Consider the following 19,686-nt stretch of genomic DNA (forward strand, 5'->3'; position numbering starts at 1 on the left):
GCTGGGTCAAATGGTATCTCTATTTGCAACTTCTTGAAAAAGTGCCACACCACTTTCCACAGTGGTTGCACCATTTTACACTCCCACCAACAGTGAATAAATGTTCCAGTTTCTCCACAACCTCGCCAGCATTTGTTGCTTGCTGTTCTGTTAAGCTATTCTGACTGGGGTGAGATGATATCTCATAGTTGTTTTGATTTGCATCTGATAAGGGATTTATATCTAGAATTTATAAAATATTTGACCACCACAACAAGTTAAAGGTAAACAATGCAATTGAAAAATAGGCACAGGATATGGACACTTCACCAAAGAAGACATTCAGATGGCCAACAAGCACATGAAGAAATGTTCAGAATCCCTAGTTCTATTCTGAATAGTTAATAAATATGTAGGATTACCATGAGCTAAAACTGACTCATTGGCAACTAATAACAACAACTGAAACAGTAGACAAACTCCTTGTATTCTTTATGTCTTGGTTTATTTACTTGTAAAACATAGAAGAAAACTCTGCTTTCCTGGCCATGCTGACATGTGGAAAGGTACAGTTTTATACTAAGCATTCACTTTTGTGAGTAGTGACTGTTGTTTCAGGAAATCAGTAATAACATTGAGAACCATTTGTTGATTCTTTCTTCTTAATATTGCTTTTGAAGAAACACAAGACCCATTTTTTTTTTACAACATCTACTCTTAATCAGTAAGACTGGATGCTTACTGTGTTATCTATGTGATAAGTGCACAAGGAACATAGAATAGTTTTTCAGTCAAACAAGATCCACAGTAAGACTAATAAAAGAGAGAACTATATTCAGTTTTATTATGTAATGCTGTACAGTTGTTCCTAATCTCACACTGTACAAAAATGAGCAATAAAAACAACAGGGTTTATGGTAACATAAGGGTGCATCACTTAAAAACATCATCAATGACACATTTTAAAGAGAGAGATAGTGATCTAATAAAATCACTCTTGTCTTTTCTTGTTATTTTGTAATGTTGAGTTAAACAGGACTCATAGCTGACACTCTTGCAAAATTTCAAAAACGGCCTAGTTAAATGATTAAGAAATATATAAAGGCTACGATAAATATGATACATTATTTTGAAAAAGACCTGAAGTTGTGTCAGAAGGATTGCAACTTTAAGAAGGGTTATCTGGGTGGGGAGGGGTGGGAAGGGAGAAAATTGCAGCAATGAATGAATGGAAACCCAAAACCTCTGTAAAAAAAAATAAATTAATTAATTAAAAAAATTAATAAAATAATTTTTTTTTTAAAAAAAAGAAGGGTTATCTGAAATCAAGAGCTGTCACAAAAGACAAAAGTGAGTGCATCTCATAACACAGGTGGTGAAATGAGGTAGCAGGTAAATATCTGAGGTTTGTATATACGTGCGTTTTAATGAATTCTCTTGCCTCTCAGTTCAGCTGAGTGTAATTTTCTGCCTTTCATCTAGTTGTTTCTAGTTGACAAAATCAAGTGTAAGCAAACATGAAATTTGCCTCATGCTCAAATTGTTCCCTAATACATCAATTGCATTGCAACATATTTGCATTTTCAAAGCAATTGTTATAGTATAAACAACTGTATATCAATTTCAGACATCATTTATTCTCAAATATATTTTGAGCATATTACATATATGAACGTATATATAACATTGAGTATTAAAGAGGAATAGAATTAATGAATTATTATCTTCTTATATGTGTCCCAAGTAAAATTATTCATGACTGAATATCTTTGCATAATGCTACATTTTTTCCAAGCACAGGAAAGGACAATATTTATTTAAAAAATTTTCAAACGCCAGAAACAATTAGATTACATAGAATTTTTATAAAAACACTTCTGCTTTGAACCCTTTTTGCCTGTTCCAAGTGTGTCTCAATTTCCAGAGTCTGTAAAAACAAGAAAGAAGGTGGCGGGGAAAGAGAGATACAGAGGAGAAGAGAGCAGGGTAATGGAAATTCAGTTTAAAATGCAGACAAATCTGCCGTTTCTGCTTGATAGCCTGTAACATTTCCATGTAGTGCACTTTGCATGGCAGAATAGCTACTAGTAATAGAATTCTCTCACAGTGGAGGTTAATTACTTTTCAGCTACAGCAAAATAAATTTCCTGTCAAGCCCATGGACAGGAATATGCCACTGTCCCCATTTTTCCTGCAGTTTTAATTCAACGTTAATATCTGACACTTGCTTGCATTTAGTCGGTTGTTCCTGTGAACACCAGGGGCCCCCAAAGGAATCAGAGGGATTGTCAGTTATGTAGTATCAAAGTGTGTGTTTAAAAATGGTTTGCCGCTCCCTGAGTGCACTTAAAGAAGATTAACTGACCTGACTCTCACTTTCAAGAACAGGGGCAACCCTCTTGATGACATGGAACAGCACACCTTGACACAAGAAATGAGAACAGGGATGTTCATCTTCCTGGTCATAGTGGAGGGAATCCTAACTTTTAAAATTTATCTCAGACAAGCTATAGGGATATGTTATATGCATTAATTTCAACCTCTTTTTCATCTTAATAAGGTCAAGCACATGGCACAATGTGCTGAATTTTATGGGATAATATAACAACATCTTCTTTTAATTACCTTGTTATTAAGTGATGTTGAGTCAAGTACAACCCATAACAACTCTATGAGCAACAGATATAAACCCTATTCTATTCTGTGCCATCATCATCACACTTCCTGACACATTAGGGCCCGTTGTGGCTGTCACTGTGTCAATCAATGTGGTGGAGGGTCATCCTCTCCTTCACTGACGCTCTACCTTTCAGAGCATCATATCCTTCTCCATGCGATAACTATTCCTGGCAATGTGCCTGAATTATGTGAGACAAAGTCTCATCATCTTTGTTTTTAAAGAGTACTTTTGCTGCACGCTTTCCAAGACGTATTTGTTTGTTCTTTTGGCCATCCATGGGATAGTCAGTACTATTTTCCAATACCACAGCTCAAAGGCATCAATTCTTCTTCTAATATCCTTATTCAATTGTTCAGCTTTCAGATGCAAACTAGTGACAGGAAAGACCATGGCCTGAATCAGACACATCTTAGTCCTCAAACTGACATCATTAGTCCTCAATAATTTGATGAAGTCCCTAACTGAAGACTTCCCAAGTGCAATATGTTTCCTGATTACCTGACTGCTCTTACCAAGGGAGCTAATTTTAGTAAGTAAGATGAAATTGTTGACAGTTCCAATCTTTTCTCTGTCACTCTGTTGCCTATAAGTCTAGTGATAAGAATCTTTGTTTTAAAAAAAAGAATCTTGGTTTTATTGACATTGAGATGCAGTCCAAATTGAAGTCTGTATTCTTTGGTATCTACAAGTATTTCAAGTCCTCCTTACTTTCAGCAAGCAAGGTTATGTAATCTGCATAATGCAATTGATGAGTCTCCCTCCAATCTTGACGCCACATTCCTTTTCACAGAGTCTGGCTTATGAATTTGCTAATCAAACACATTGAATAGGTATAGAGAGAGAGTACAACTCTGACACACTCCCTTCTTAATTTTAAACCATGTCATGTTATTTTGCTTTGTTAACAGAACAGCTTCTTTGTCTAGGTATAGATTTCACATGACCTCAATTAAGTGTTCTGGGATGCCAATTCTTCACAATGTTAACCATAAGTTATTTGAAATCTCTTGTTTAAAGCAGGTGGATTCTGGAAAGTAGTTCATTTTTATTTAATTAGCAATCAGATGTAAGATGTTTGATTGCTTTGATTTAATTAATCAATTGTGGACTGGAAAACTCTTGTTTAAACCAATTAGGACCTAGTGGATAGGTCAAAAATTGGTTGGACCCCTGAGGGCCTGTGGCCTTGGCCCTCCTGTGAAGATTAATTTGCTATTAGAGTTACAAACTAAATTCTATTTTGGAGAGAACATTGTTCTAGTATAGCACTTGTCTGTCTGTTTGCTGTACTAAGATTACTTGTAGGTTGCTGTGATACTGAAAGCTATGCTACATGTGTCAAGTGCCATAAGGATTTTTCCAGGGTGGACAGGTTTTCGTAGAGCTCCCAGATTAAGGCAGACTAGAAAGCAGGATTGACCATGCACTCCTTAAAAAACCTGTGACCCTCTGAAAAATAAACTTCTGAAAACCCTATGAACAGTAGAGGAATAAGTTTAGTAACGGTAGTAGGGTAGATCCCAGATTGAAAGTCAGTTAAAATGAGGAAAAATAATGACAAACATTATTTAACGATTTGAACATGGAATGCAAGTAGCTTGAATGTTGAAAAACGAAAAATTTTAAAAAATGTAATGGAATGCATGAATTATCAACATACAGAGCAATAGTGAGATGAGATGGACTAGCTTTGGTCACTTTGAACCAGATAATCACATTGTATATTATGCTGGAAATGAGAAATAGAAGAAAAATGGTGTTGCAATCATAGTCAAAAAGTCAATTTTCAAGTTTTATCTTGAAGTACAATGTTATAAGTGATAGGATATTATCCATACAAATACAAGGAAGAGCCATTAACACAACTATTATTTAAGTATACACTCTTACATCTAGAGCCAAAGAGGAAGAAATTGAAAAGTTTTACCAAACCTTGCAGTCCAAAATTGACCAAACATGCAATGAAGATGTGTTAATAATAACTGATAACTTGAATTCAAAAGTTGGAAACAGCGAAACTTCTTTTTTCTCAAATGAAATTTCTTCATTACAACCAAAATTACCACTCATCCTTAAAATAAGTACTGCTATAGTGCCAATTTTGGCAACTCTGCAGGGAAAAATGAGTAGGACAATAGATAAACTTTCTTCTGGCTTAGAAGGGGGAAAAAAACAGCTTTATGCTATCAAAAATTGTCTTTCTAGCTTAAGTATCTGTCATTAGCAGTAAGAACACAATTGATGTGGGTAAATATATTTATACATATTTTTCATGAAAAAACATAAGTTTTCATTTGGAGGATACCTCATTTCCTTCCCACTGAAAGCACACACATTCTTTAATTCTAAATATCTGATTAATCATCCCATGTAAGCTTTCCTAATAATCCTCAAGAAAATAGATTGACACACTGAATGGCAATGGGTTTAAACTTGATAGAAATTATGAAAATGGCACATATAGGACCAGATTCTGCTCTGTTATTCATAATGTCACCATGAGTAGAAGATAACTCGATGGCACTTAACAACCAAAATGACATGTTGGCTTACTTTTCTTTGAAACTCTAAAGCAATCTGTTTTACTGTCTTTTTTTCCCCCTCTTGGCACTTATACTGGGCCATATAATAAGTTTAGCACAATTTTTAACCACTTTCTTTTCTCGCTAAGCTCTAAGTATGCTTGATAACTTATTATGGTCTAAATAATGAGTTGCACTGCCACCTCATAGACAGGTGATTTGGTCCCACCAGCTGCTCCATAGGAGAAAGGCGGACAATCTCTGCCCATGCCATTTGCAGTCTCTGAAGATTCACAGAGGGTCAGCTCTAAGTCAGTTTCAACTCAAACAACAATACTATGGCATGATGCTTACATATAATGGACCCTCACATGTAATTTATTTGTAGAATTGACTTTTTAAATATTTAATATTCTTTGGGGGAGCTCAGGTGGCATAGTAATAAGAAGCTGAACTGCAATTCCGAAGACACATGGTTTGAATCCACTAGGGGATCAGTGGAGAAGGTGGACAATCTCTCCCCGTGTGATTCACTGTTTCTGAAAACTCAGTGGAGGCTTAGCTATGAGTTAGTTCTGACTCAATGAAACACAGTATCAAGAACAGCAGTGCTCTTTTAGTATTAAGAAGTTTTGAGGAGATTTTCAATGCATTAAAGGCTCTCAACTTTTCTACTGTCAACATTTTGTAAAGAATCCATTGTGTAATTCAGAATTCTTATGGGGAAATTTTTTAGATGTTGTTTTCTGCCTGTAAAAGAATCAGTTGCAAATTGTCCCTTTTTTACACCAAATGTACTGTATCAATCTATCCAATAAAAATTCTGTTATATTTGAAATTTGTTTTAAAATACATACACAGTACCTTTTCTTTTGTTCCTAACTCTCAGGAATAGGTTATTATTGTTAAGTGCCAATGAGTCGAGTATGACCCATAATGACCCTATGAACATCAGATCTGAACTCTGTCTTATACTGTGCCATTATCACACCTCCTGACACACTAAAGCCCATTGCAGCAGTCAACAAGTCAACCCCCTGGTCATGAGTCTTCCTCTACTTCATGAACTCTCCAACTCTGAGCATCATGTCCCTCTTCAAGGAATAGCCCCTCCTAGCAACATACCCAAAGTATGTAAGCCAAAGTCCCATCATCTTTGCTTCCAAAGACCACTCTGGATGCACCCTTTCCAAGCCATATTTGTTTGTTCTTTCGGTAATCCATGGGGAATGCTCAGCACTCTTCTCTAACACCGTAGCTCAAAGGCATCAATACTTCTGTCATCCTTATTTTTTTCTGTCACCTTTATTCATATCTATTCACTAGTTCCCACTACTCCGATTTGATAATTTACTGTGCTGTTGTTGTTGTTGTTTTGTGCTGTCAAGTCGCTTGTGACTCACAGCAACCCTATGTCCAAGAGCCCTAAACTCTGCTCTATCCTGTGCCAACCTCATTTTCTCTGATGCACCTACTCCCTGTAATGACCAATCAAACTAAGGAAAGAGTTTTTTTTTAATTTATTACTATTTTGTTATATTAAGAAAGATAAAAATCTTAACTCAAAAAGTCACAATCTTTCTGATCTACCAAGACCTCAGGCATCAGTCAGCACTCTCCCCTCTGATCTGCTACCTATAAAGCTGGACTTTCCTTCTGCATTCTAAAATACTGGCAGTAAGTCTGGAGGTCTTCTCTTACCTTTGACCTACTAGCTCCTACTCCTCGCTCAGATTTGATAATTTACTATAATGACCAATATAAGTAAGGAAAAAGCTATATTAATCAATATTATTTTTTTCTATTAAAATGAATAAAAAGGATGAAACACATAGGGTGATGTTTCAAAATATTCATTATACCAGACAAAGCTATGTAAGGTCAGATATATTATAAATAGCAAAGGCATTGACCAACTCTAATAACTTCATGTACTTTCCAATATAGTAGTAACATTAAACTTATACAAAGTTAACCTAAGGAAAGTTAACTATTTAATTTTATTTGAGACAACAGCTCATGCAACTAAAAACATATCAACCATTCCAATTATTTTATTTTTTATAAAGTGAAGAAACAAACCATGTGGGAAATTCCAGTGATTATCTGGGAAATCTTAGAGTTCTGCTTTAGGTGCCAAAGATGTAATTAAGGATTTTGTTTTGAGAAGAAAATATATTAAAGGTTGCTCAGTGGTTTGGGCACTTGATTAAATTAGATCATGAGTCACTGAGAGAAAACACAAAACATAAAGCCATCAGTCTAAGGAGATGATGAAAGGTTTTAAAACAAGCATGTTTATACAAAAGTTGGATATCTTTTTAAACCAAGACACATTGTCTCTTCAAATTAAATCAACAACATAATAAAATTAACTTAAGAGTTCAGGGAAGCTGCTCATACAAAATACAGAATCATTGCCTTCAAAGTACATGACTCAGAAAGTAAGATTACCTTTCATATCTATTATTTAAAGGAAGTCAGTAATCCAAGAAAATTGTTACTTAAACATATTTTTAAGAAAAAAACCCCACCAGATTCTTGATTTGTATTAATATATTATTTGATGTAGGGACATTAATAGCTTAGTGGTAGACTGATCCCCTTCCTTTGAGGCTTGATTCCTGGCCAATGCAGCTTATACCCAATCATCACAGCTATCGTGAAGGTGTGGTGTTCTAAGAATCTAGGGCGCTCTGGTGGCCTTGTAGTAGGAGTTGCACTGCCAACCTAATTGGTAAGAAAGTTTGGATATTTTAAGTCTAGCTTAGTATTTGTGGTTTACAACTACCCCATGGAACTATGTAAAAAAGGCCTGGCGATTTACTTCCATAAGTTGCAGTTCTATTCTGTAACATATCATTATAAAGCTACATTGACATAAGGACAAAAAGTTTGTTAATTTGTTTACTTTTTTGTTTGGTGTTTGTAAAAAGGAGATGATGATGATGTGAAGGGAGAAGTATTAAATCTGTTGTTATGTGCCATCAAGTCGCTTGTGACTCATAACAATCCCATGTACAATAGCCCTGAAACCTGCTCTTTCCTGTACCAACTTTACTGTCTCTAACACTCCTACCGTCCTTACTCCAGTCACTGAAACAATCCATCTCATTGATGGTCTTCCTTTCTTGCACTGTCCCTCCACCCTTCCAAGCATGATTTTCCTCTCCAAAGACTGGTGCCTCCTTGCAACATGCCCAGAGAATGTCAGACAAAGCCTCAGAAACCTTGCCTCCAAGGAACAGCCTGGTTTCATCCTCTCTAGGGTGAACCTTTTTATTCTCCTGGCAGGCCTTTGTATATTCAACACTCTTCTCCAGCACCACAGTTCAAAGGCATCTTTCTTTTTTTCCTTCTCTATCATCTCTACTTATTATCCAGCTCTCTGACATATAGCAAATAATTGCAAAGACTATGGCCTGAATCAGGCACATCTTAGTCTCCAGACTGACATTGCTGCTCTTCAGTACTCTGGAGAGGTCCCTGAGAAGACTTTCCCAATGCAATTCATCTTTTAACATCCTGGCTGCTGGAGCCTGGCAACTGAAGCTGTTAACAGTCTCAATCTCTTCACCATCTATCATAATGCTACCAATCAGCCCAGTGCCGAGAATCTTTGTTTTTTCAATGTTGAGCTTCAATCCGTATTGAAAGCTTGCAGTCCTTGAGTTTCTGCAGTAAGTGCTTCAGGTCTTCCTTAGTTTCAGCAAGCAGGGTTGTATCATCTGCATGATGCATATTGTTGACGGGTCTTCCTCTGATCGCAATGCCACATTCCTCCTCATACTGCCCAGCCTCCAGGAAAATCTGCTCTGCATATAAATTGAAAAGTTGTAGAGATAGGACACATTCGTTGCATATCCTGATTCTGATTTTGAACCCGTGTTTCCTTGTTCTGTTCTGAAAACCACCTCCTGGTCCAAGCTTAGGTTTTGCATAAATATGGTCAATTATTCTGGGATTCCAATTATTCTCAGTTACCCACAGTTTGTTGTGATCCATACAAACACCGTTGCATAATCAATGATCTAGTTGGTGATTATATCCCATTTCCCAAATAGACTATAAAAGTTCTACATTGCTTTGATTAACATGTTCTCTTTTTGTTGTGATCATATAAGACAGAATTATTATCAAAGTGACAAAGCATATGTGATCAGAAAGAGAGATGAAGTGAGATTAGGTAGAGAAAGGAATCAATTAGGGAAAATCAAGCTAATACACCATCTTCCTCTGAAAAATAAGTGTCTGCCTTGGTTTTTTAGGGTTAATGTAATAAAAATTCCACAAGTGAATGGAGATTTAGCAAACAAAGATCTACTTTTTTAATCTCAATTTAAAAGACTAGAAATCTAGTGTTCAGGGAATTGTACCTAAGAGAAGGCTCTCTTTCTCCCTCTGTATCCTATAGGACACTATCAGTAGTATCTCAGCTTCTCTAACAGTCTTCTTTGTGTGGCTTAGAGCTCTCCATATAATAGCTATTTTCTTCCTCTACAGTTTTCATGATTGATTCCATGCCTAATCTACTCTTTTTATATCTAAAAACTGATTGGCTGAAGATATCCCCCTATACTGATATAGCCTCACTAACACAACGAAGGACTCTGGATTCCAAGATGCATTATATCCACATGCATGTTGCTCCTGTTGGATGCCTTCTAGTCAATTCCAACATGCAGCAGAGAACAAGGTAGATTAAAGACAATAAAGGAAAGTTAACCTAAAGGATTTTCTAGATTAATCCATGGTATTTTTCGATTGCTTTCTATGTCTCTGAAAGTTGACCAATGACTAAGGATGACTTAGGAACTGCTGGTTTTGGACTGAAGTGATATATAAGAGTACTAAAATCATATGGATACCAAAAAAACAAGCAAGTCCATCTTAAGGGAAGTGTAGCCCAGCTGCTCCTCAGAGGCACGAATGATGAAACTTTGTCTTACATATTTTGGGCATGTTATTAGATTAGATTGGGCATTACATTGGGGCCAGTTCTTAGGAAGAGACATCATGCTGAAAAAAGGTCAGAGAAAGAGAGAAAGATCCTCAACAAAGTAAACTGACGTGGTGACTGTAAAGGGTTTGAACATGATGGAGAATCTGAGGATTTGCCAGGAAAACGTTAGGTTCAGATTTATTGTTTGTAGGGTTTCTGTGAAACCTGATTGATTTAACAGGAGCTAATAATGGCAACTTGCCTCTGGAAACTCTATGTACGAACAGTGCTCAGGCTCTTCGTTCATAGGGTCGCTATGAGTCGTCTACGACTCGACGGCATTAAACAACAAACAACAACAATAACGGCAATCTTTGCAGAAGCAGAGTGCCAGACATTTCTCCTATTAATTCATTGAGAGGGTCCAAACTGCCAACATTTTGGTTAGTAGACATGTGTTTAGTGGTTGTACTACCAGGGTTTCTTTCACATAAACTGACAATTAAGTAGATTCAATTTGGTTTTGATCCTACAGAGGAACTGTCCCTTAGGGTTTCCAAGACCTTAATGAAAGCAGACTGCCCATAATTTTTCCCCAAGGAGTGACTGGGGATTTGAACCACCAAACTTTCAATTAGCAACCCAATTCATGGCTTACTGCACCACCAGGAATTCTTATACATGTAAAAGGTTTATGATTTACAACACATATTTTTGGGGTAAACACTGATCCATAACATAATCCCCTGCATAATCTTCTTTGAGACGCTAAAGGATTCACTCTGAGAAATCCCTGGACAAGAACCCAGCAAAGACCATGAGGCCTCACAAGATAAGAGACGAGGAAAGTCCTGCTCGAACAGAAAAGAATGAGGGAGAGTCCTGCTCAGAAAAAAATGAATGGGGAAGAGTCCCACTGAATGTACTTAAGGTCCTCTCTATCTTATTTCTCCAGGCGGAATGTCTGGAGGACCAGATTAAGAGTTGTGACTCACCACTGTGAAAGCTAATTTCTTTATCCAGAACTGAAATAAAGAGTTTGAGAAGCCACTATAAATAATCGAGTAAAGATAGTTAGGTCTCAGAAGTCATCAGCATTCCTTCTGAGCCAAGGTGCCATTAACAAACAACAAATTTGGTCTCTAATAGATGGAAGCTTTTCAATAATGCAAGGTGGAAGAAGAAGCAGAAATGTTGTAGTAATGCAGGAGGAAGACTTAATACAATGTGGAGGATACTCTGGCTATAATATTTCAGAGTTGAAGAAAGAGTTTCCTTTTATAGACTGAAAGTAAATAAAGCTGGCCGAAGGTGGATGGAGTATACAAAACAACCCAGGTGTAGGAGAGGAGGATGAAAGAGTGACATCACTAAGTAATAGGTTAGAATGCTTTATGCTGAGGCCACTTTATTCTCTGAGAGAACTTAAAAAGGGATTATATTTTAGTACAGGCTGAGAGGGGTCAAAAAATCTGTGGACTTGCTGGATGGAAAGAAGTAGAACCAAAGTTTGCTTAACAAATTCTTTGTTTCATTATTGTTGTTGTTATCTGCCAGCGAGTGGAAACTGATGCACAACTGACCTTCCAGAAGGTTTTCAGAGGTCGTATATCACACAGGAAGTATCAAGAGCTTATGACAGGTCTCAGAGATGATGAGGAAGGCAGAGGATTGGACAGAGTTCAGATCAGTTGTTCATGTGGTGGTTGTAAATGGTTCTTGACTTTCTGGCACCTAACAACAACAACATCATACAGAGATTGCCTATCTTTGTACTGTAGAGCAGCTCATATATTCAAACCACATACCTTTGAGTTAACAGCACTACCAGTGATTGATCACATGGGACTCGCAATTGGAAGGAATAAAAATTTAGAGGGCCCGTGTCTGGCCCTGTCATGATAAAACAAAGGGGCGTCTTTAAGTCGGTCTTACCTAAGTCATCAGGGAAAGGTGGTTATATGCAGAAAACAGTTTTTCTGAACATAAAGAAGAAGGGTGTCTTTGAGCCCTTTAACATATCTTGGAGTTCAGGTAAAATGCAGCATTATCACTACAATTCTATAGTTAATGAAGTCTTCACAAAAGAAAAAGGTGTGAGTCAAAACAAACTGCATGATGACAAGATTGTGCCAACTCTACTGACAGGTGAAACCCAGGCATGACCACTTTCTCTTCTAAATTAACCAATTAGAAGTTACTCTTCTTGTGTGAGACATGGAAAGGAAGCTGGAGAATGGAAAGAGAAACATCTTCGAGAAACAATACATGTATTCTAAAGGTTTTTCTCTCATAGAGAGTAGAACATAATGCCTATAGACAGGAAGACTGGGTAATTAATTAGTGTTTCTGTCCAACATGTAATTACAGTTTTATTCCTATATGCTATCTTTGATGATGATAGACAATATTGTTTGCTGTTGATGTGAAGTATAAGTTGGAAATGAAGTAGTCCTAGAGAAGAATTATCTATGTTGGATAGAAATTATTTTGTAAAGAAGTTTCCTATAATCAGGAGGCAAAAGGGCCAGCCTCTCTATTACTGCAGGTAGTGCTCATTTAAAAAAAAATAGCGGTTTTTACACTGGATTTTTTAATGAGTGTACTATTATTTATTTAAGGCTTTAGAAAAAAATTGGTCATGTAAGAGAGCTTTTGAAAGTTAAAGTCAACTTTTGCTATTTTTCTCCTTTTGAAAAAGGATAAACGGATGAAGCAAAGAAAAGGAAAAATAAACAACTATTCAAGTACACTTGAATTAACATCATCTACTTTGAGCTGTGGTGCTGGAGAAGAATATTGAATATATATACCATGGACTGCTAAGAGAACAAACAGGCTCATCCTGGAGAGGGTGAAAACAGGCTGCTCCTTGGAGGCAGGTGTTCTGAAGCTCCATTTGACATCATTTAGGCATGTTGCCAGTAAGGACCAGTCCTTGGAGAGGGACATCATGCACAGGAGGATGAAGGGACAGTGCAAGAGAGGAAGACCCTGGATAAGATGGACTGACTTAGTGACTGATATAATGGGTATGGACTGAGGCTCAATGTTAAGAAGACAAAAATTCTCACCACTGGACCAATTGTTAGCATCAGGATGGATGGCGAAGAGATTGAGATTGTTCACATCTTCAGTTTGCTAGGCTCCATGGTCAACACTCTTGGCACCAGTAGCCAGGAAATCAAAAAACGTATTGCGATGGGGAAGTCTGCGGTTAGGGACCTCTCCAAAATACTGAAGAGCAACAGTGTCTCTCTGGAGACAAAGGTCTGCCTGATACAGGCCATACTTGTTATGCATCAGAGAGTTGGACAATGACTAGGGAGGATAGAAGGAGAATTGACGCCTTTGAGCTGTGGTGCTGGAGAAGAGTACTGAATGTACCATGAACTGCCAAGAAAACAGATTCATCGTAGAGAGGATTAAACCAGGCTGCTCCTTGGAGGCAAGGATTCTGGGGCTTCATCTGACATACTTTGGACATGTTGTAAGGAGAGACGGGTCTTTAGAGAGGGACATCATGCTGGGTAGAGTGGAGGGACAGCGCAGGAGGGGAAGACCCTCTATGAGGTGGATTGATTCAGTGACTGGGGTAATCGGGATGGGTGTGTCAGAGGCAATGAGATTGGCACAGGATAGAGCACGGTTTAGGGCTGTTGTACGTAGGGTCGCTATGAGTCGCAAATGACTCGACGGCACATAACAACAACAACAACAACAACAACAGGTGTGTTAGAGAAAATGAGGTTGGCTCAGGATACAGCAGAGTTCCGGGCTGTTGTATATAGAGTCGCGATGAGTTGCAAACAACTCAATGGCACACAACAACAACAACAACAAGTACAAAATAAATTAAGAATTACAAACTTTTTCTTTAAAAGGCAAAACAGTAAATATTAGGCATTGTGGGGCATATTTATTTTGTACCAACTGCTTAGTATTTCTGTTGTAAAGTGAAATGAGCTGTAGACAATATATAAATGTATTAATACAGCTATGTCCAATATTGGCATTGATATTTGAATGTCATAGAGTGTTTTGCACATCATGATAATTGTGTTTTACTTTTCTCAAGCATTCTTAATGTCCAGGTCACATGAACACAGGAAGTGGTTCAACTGTGACACATGGCTTCTAGAATTCATAGTCCTAAAAGATGGGAATCACTAAGTTCACTGAAGTTCAAAGCCTATACTTTGAGTTTCTTACCCTGAACAAGCCTTGCCTTAGTTATAACTAGAATTTATCTCTTCTATAACATTTTATAGTCTAATTTCAGAACTTAAAGTTGCCATTCACTATCAAAGAAAGTTACCAGAGCTACTACCTATAGGATAATTTTATTTGTTTTGGTTTTGTTTTACAAATTGTAAATGAGAAAAAAAACCCTGCCAATTATGCATTGTGATTATTGACAAATCAATGTTTCCTTGTATATTTGCAAGCCTTATGCTAATGGAATTAGAATGAAAAACATAAAAGGTCAGAGAATGATGCCTGCTCAATTGTAGACTTTCCTAATTTAGGGGCACAGGACAGGGACTTAGAAGCTCTATGTGGGGTACCCAATTACAGCAGGAAAATGTTAAGCAAAGGCAAACTGGTGACATTTACCTACTTGCTTATTTTATGAAAGGGCAAAGGAGTGCACTTTTACCAGACAGCTTCACTACTTTCTGTGGGAAATAAAATTTAGAAGTCTCTGGGTGAAATAGACTACTAGGTCAAGCCCAATTTATCTTTTAGCTCCCTATGATACCAGCAGGACAGCACCAGCAGGCCAGATTGTTGTTACCCAAGAGTCAACTCCACCTCATGGTGAATCACGTGAGAAGAGAAGAAATTCCCTTTATGATTTTTGATACAGTGATCTGTTATATTGACCACGTGAATGCACCACAGTTTCTCAATCCATTTGTTGGTGGACATTTATACTGTTTCCTTTTCCTTGCTATTATGAATAATACTGCTATGAACATCAGTGTACAAATCTCTGTTTTATTTCTGTTCTATTTTCCTCAGGTATATTCCTAGCAGTGGGATGTTGTTGCTGTTGATTCTGTTTGAGTTTAACACTACTCATAGCAACCTTATGAACAAAAGGCCTGAAGCCCCTCTACAACTATCAACATTTATCAAAGTTCATAGAGTTTCTAGAGGCATGTTGTTTAGCAAGTGAATGCCACTCCTGCGTCCAATCCTGTCACAGAATGATATTGGTTGAGTCTCCTGCAATGCACAGGGACCCTGTGTACAGCAGCTCTGAACCTTTCCCTGTCCTGACCCAATCTCACTAATTCTAACACACCAACCCCCACTGCCTCATAGCTGGGTAAAAAAGAATTTATGCAACATTCAGAAGCAACAATTTAAAAATATATTCTATAACATGGGAAAGGCTAGAGAATATTATACTGAGTGTACTAACTCCATCTCATAAGGTCAACTATTGCAGAAAACTATTATTGTAAAAATAGACGGAGGGGAGCTCTGGTGGCCTAGTGGCAAGAAGCTGCACTGCAATCCCAGAGGTACATGGTTCGAATCCACCAGATGCTCTGCCGGGAAAGGAGGGACAATCTCCTCCAGTACCAGTCAGATCTGATTTGACGGTACACAGACACACACACACACACACACACACACAAAATAATAATAAAATAATTAAAAAAAATAGACGGATAACTAGTAAGATGTGTCTAAATGAACAAAGGGGGAATCACAGGGTCACAGAGTTTGGTGAGTGAAGGAGAAGAGTGAAGAAGTTAGGAAAGATTCAGTGGAGACCAGAACAGATGAGCTGATCGTGGAAGTAGATTAATGGTGATTGGTTTTGAAAACATAATGTATGGGAATGATTGTATGAAATAAGGATGCAAATAAAGGAATTGTATGTAAATAAATTGTATGTAAATAAAGAGATGTGTGATACACAGTGTGTATGAATGAAACACAGTGTATGTGAATTTTGTATGCAAACCTATATAAAAAAATGTTGAAGTATATAAAGCAGATCATTAGGCGTATGTTTTATCCAAAAGGCCTCAAGGTGGGTTCCATTTCACCAATATTTCAGATGCCAGTCAGGGGCTTAAATGTTTGTGCCATCCAGGAAAACTTACCAGATATCTACCTCCAGCTATTGAGTTGATTGCAACTCATGAAGACTCTAGGGATTATCTGAAGTTATAAATGTAAACGAGAACCTACTGCCTTTCTCTTGCAGTTTGACTGGTAGATTTCAACTGTCGACCTTTCAGTTAGCAGCCCAGCACTTAACAGACTATGTCACAAGGTCTTAGTCATAAATTCACAAAGGCAACACATACATTTCTCTTTGTCTTTTTACATGACAAAGTTGTATGAGCATACTCTAATCTCTTCTCCTTTCCCACTTCTTGCTTTCACAGTTTTTGTCTGTTATGAATTATTTTAATTCTTTTAGAAAAAAATTAACAATAATAGTTAATATGTACTTATTCTTTTCCTTCCATTCTCCTTCTATCTCAGTGTCTTGGTGCTTCTATAATAGAAATATCATAATGAAGAATTTCAGCTGGTACTTATTTTTTCACTGTTTGGGAAGCTAGAATTTTGAATTCAGGATGTTAACACCTCTGGCCCTGAGGGAGGATTCTGGTCTTTCCCAGCTTCTTTTCCTGGATATCTGAGTGACTTTCTCATGGCTTGTGTCTACCCTTCCCTCTAAGTTTCTTTCACTATGCCTAATCTGCTTTTTAAAAATATTTCAAAGGTGACTGATTAAAAAATATACCTTAAATTAATATTGTCTAATTAACATAACAAAGAAAGTCCTGTTCCCCGAAGAGATTACATCCACAGGTATGTGGTTTAAGATTTACAATTCATTTCATGAGACAAAATTCAAGCGTTAAGACTATAGAATTAAAAATGCTAATAGTTTATAGCATATATTGAAATATATATTTAAAATTTACATAAATATATACATAAGAGTAGTTATACTTTAATTATTTTGCAGTTATACCATTATATTTTATCCTTGCAACTATATATGCTTGATATAGATAAATGCAATATAATAATTTATTAAGATATGAAAAATGGTCTTATAAGTCAGTGTCAATTTCTTTCTTTTTTCCTTTTTCTGCTGTATAGATGTCTAGACCATCGATCTAAAAAAAAAAAAAAGATAACGTGAACTTTGCCTTTAACTGGAAAGCCCTGAGAATAGTCCTACTGTATTCCTATTTTTTTTATGATAACAACTGGAAAATTAAGTTTTATTAGTGTAACAAATTCCCAGAGATGTAGATTACATTTTCACCTCCTTGAAGGCAGTTTGTTTTTGTTTTGTCAATAGCTAACGTAAAGAAAGAAAAATCTAGTTATAATAAGGAAGTTGGACCATATCACTAGGTCGCCTATACAACTCTTTTTTGTTGTAAATTTCCATTGTTCTGTTACTGCATTTCTATTGGATTTTGCAAAATATTTTGTATCATAAGACAATAAGTAAAAGGAATATAAGGAAAGACATAGGAAAAGAGAAGAATGTGTATAAAACATGATATCAGATATAACAATAATGATCTATTAAAGTAGAATTCATTTTTATGTTTTGGTTATTAGTGTAAACTTCTCTGGTGATTTGAATCCAACAATCTTTCTATGCGAGAAAGGCAACTTCCTCCTTGCAATTTACAGCCTCCAAAATCCCACTAAAGGGCCAGCTATTAGTCAGTTCCAACTCAACAGCAAGGAAGTTTATTTTTAGTTAATTAATTAAAAGTAGTAAACTGATCTACAAATCTAAGTTAATATCTTAATTATCTGGATCTGCTATAACAGAAACACCAGAAATGGGTGATTCTGACAAGAATAATTTGTTATGGTTTTTTTTTTTCTTCTCATTTTAGGAAACTAGAAGCCCAAATTAAAAGTACCACTCCTAGGGGAAGGCAGATTTCTCTCTGTTGATTCTAGGAGAAGGATCTTGTCTGTTTTCAGCTACTCTCCTTTGGAAATTTTGGTGATCATTATGTTGTGTCATTTCTCTCCCCTTACATCTTTGTGCTTGCTTGTCTTTTATGTCTGTTTCTTTCATATCACAAAAAAGACTGACTCAAGATATATGTTACACTAATACTGTCTCATTAACATGACAAACACAACTCATTCCCAAAAATACCCATGGGTCTAAGAGTTACAGTTTATAGCACATATTTTAGGGTGAAATATTTCAATCCATGCTATAAAAAAAATAATTTTCTTGTTTTGTTATTTAAACACAGAGTGTGCTTATGACTTTTTAAAGAAAATCATTGTTTAGAAATTTTACAAGAAACTTCAATGTGTACTCATGTATTTCTGTTCAAAAATTCAATGCATATGAATGGAGAAGGAAGGGTAGTAAAATTTCAACCCAATTCCTCACCAGTGTATGTGGGTTGAAAGGGCACAGTGTGTGTGCCAACGTCTAAAGATCTCAGGGGTTTTGTCTCCAGGCCAAAGCCTCCTTTGGCAAAAGCCAAAGCATTTACAGGAGAGGAATTTAGTAGTTTATGCATTGTTACTTTGCTCATAATTGATCTAGGATTTGTAATTTGCAGAAGTTCTGTTGTTCACCTCATTCATCACAAAGAGACAGTAAGGAGAAGAAAGCTGTACACACAAAAGTTAAAAATCTATTTGTTGCGCTTGGCACGCTTTATCCTGTTATTCAACTACGTTTGCTTTGCTTAACTTTTACTGGTTTATTCTCAGCTCCACTAAAGAAAAATGACTATTTGTTGATCTCATAGAGAAGCTGCCTCCCAGGGAGTGTGCAGGTTCACCTAAAAGAATTTGACATTCTTTTTAATGACACAAAAACAGGGCTGGAGTATGCTGGCGAAAACAAAAATACAGTATTTACTATTTTGCCTTTTTATTTAAAGAATTTACTGGTATATTAGAAATTGTTAGAAAAACGATACAAACAGCTATGAGACTTTTCTCTTCCTTTTTAGCAATAGCTTGACAGAGAAACATTAGGGTGTAGTGTTTAAGAGGTCAGACTCTGAAGCAGTTACCATTGAGTCAATTGCAACTCAACAATTATCCTCCCCTTTGTTTTAGAGTAAAACATGAACTTTTATATGACAATGACCTTTCTTTCAGAACAATAGGATTTTCTATCAAGAAAATTCTAGATGACTTTAACTACCAACTTTTCAGTCAATATCTGAGCGCTTAACTCCTTGTAACATCCAATGGCCTAGATGTACTCACCAGCCTGTGCTAGGAAATTTGGAAGAAAACTGCTTGGCCAACTGACTTCAAGAGATCCATATTTGTTCCCATTCTCAAGAGAGGTAGTCAAGTACAAGGTAGAAGTGATTGAACAACGGCATTAATAACTCATGCAAACAAAATACTGTTAACAACAACAATCATCACCCATAACCCAATGAATTCTAAAACAAGATTACCCATTGATCTAGAGTGGATTACAACTCAGAGTAATTCAGTTGTTGTTATTGTGTGCTACTGAGTTATAACCGATTCATAGCTGACCTTCGGGGGTTTGTTAGTTG

This window comes from Elephantulus edwardii, unplaced genomic scaffold (assembly GCF_000299155.1).
Source record: "Elephantulus edwardii isolate Elephantulus edwardi_28Jun2011 unplaced genomic scaffold, EleEdw1.0 scaffold00007, whole genome shotgun sequence".
NCBI lineage: Eukaryota > Metazoa > Chordata > Mammalia > Macroscelidea > Macroscelididae > Elephantulus > Elephantulus edwardii.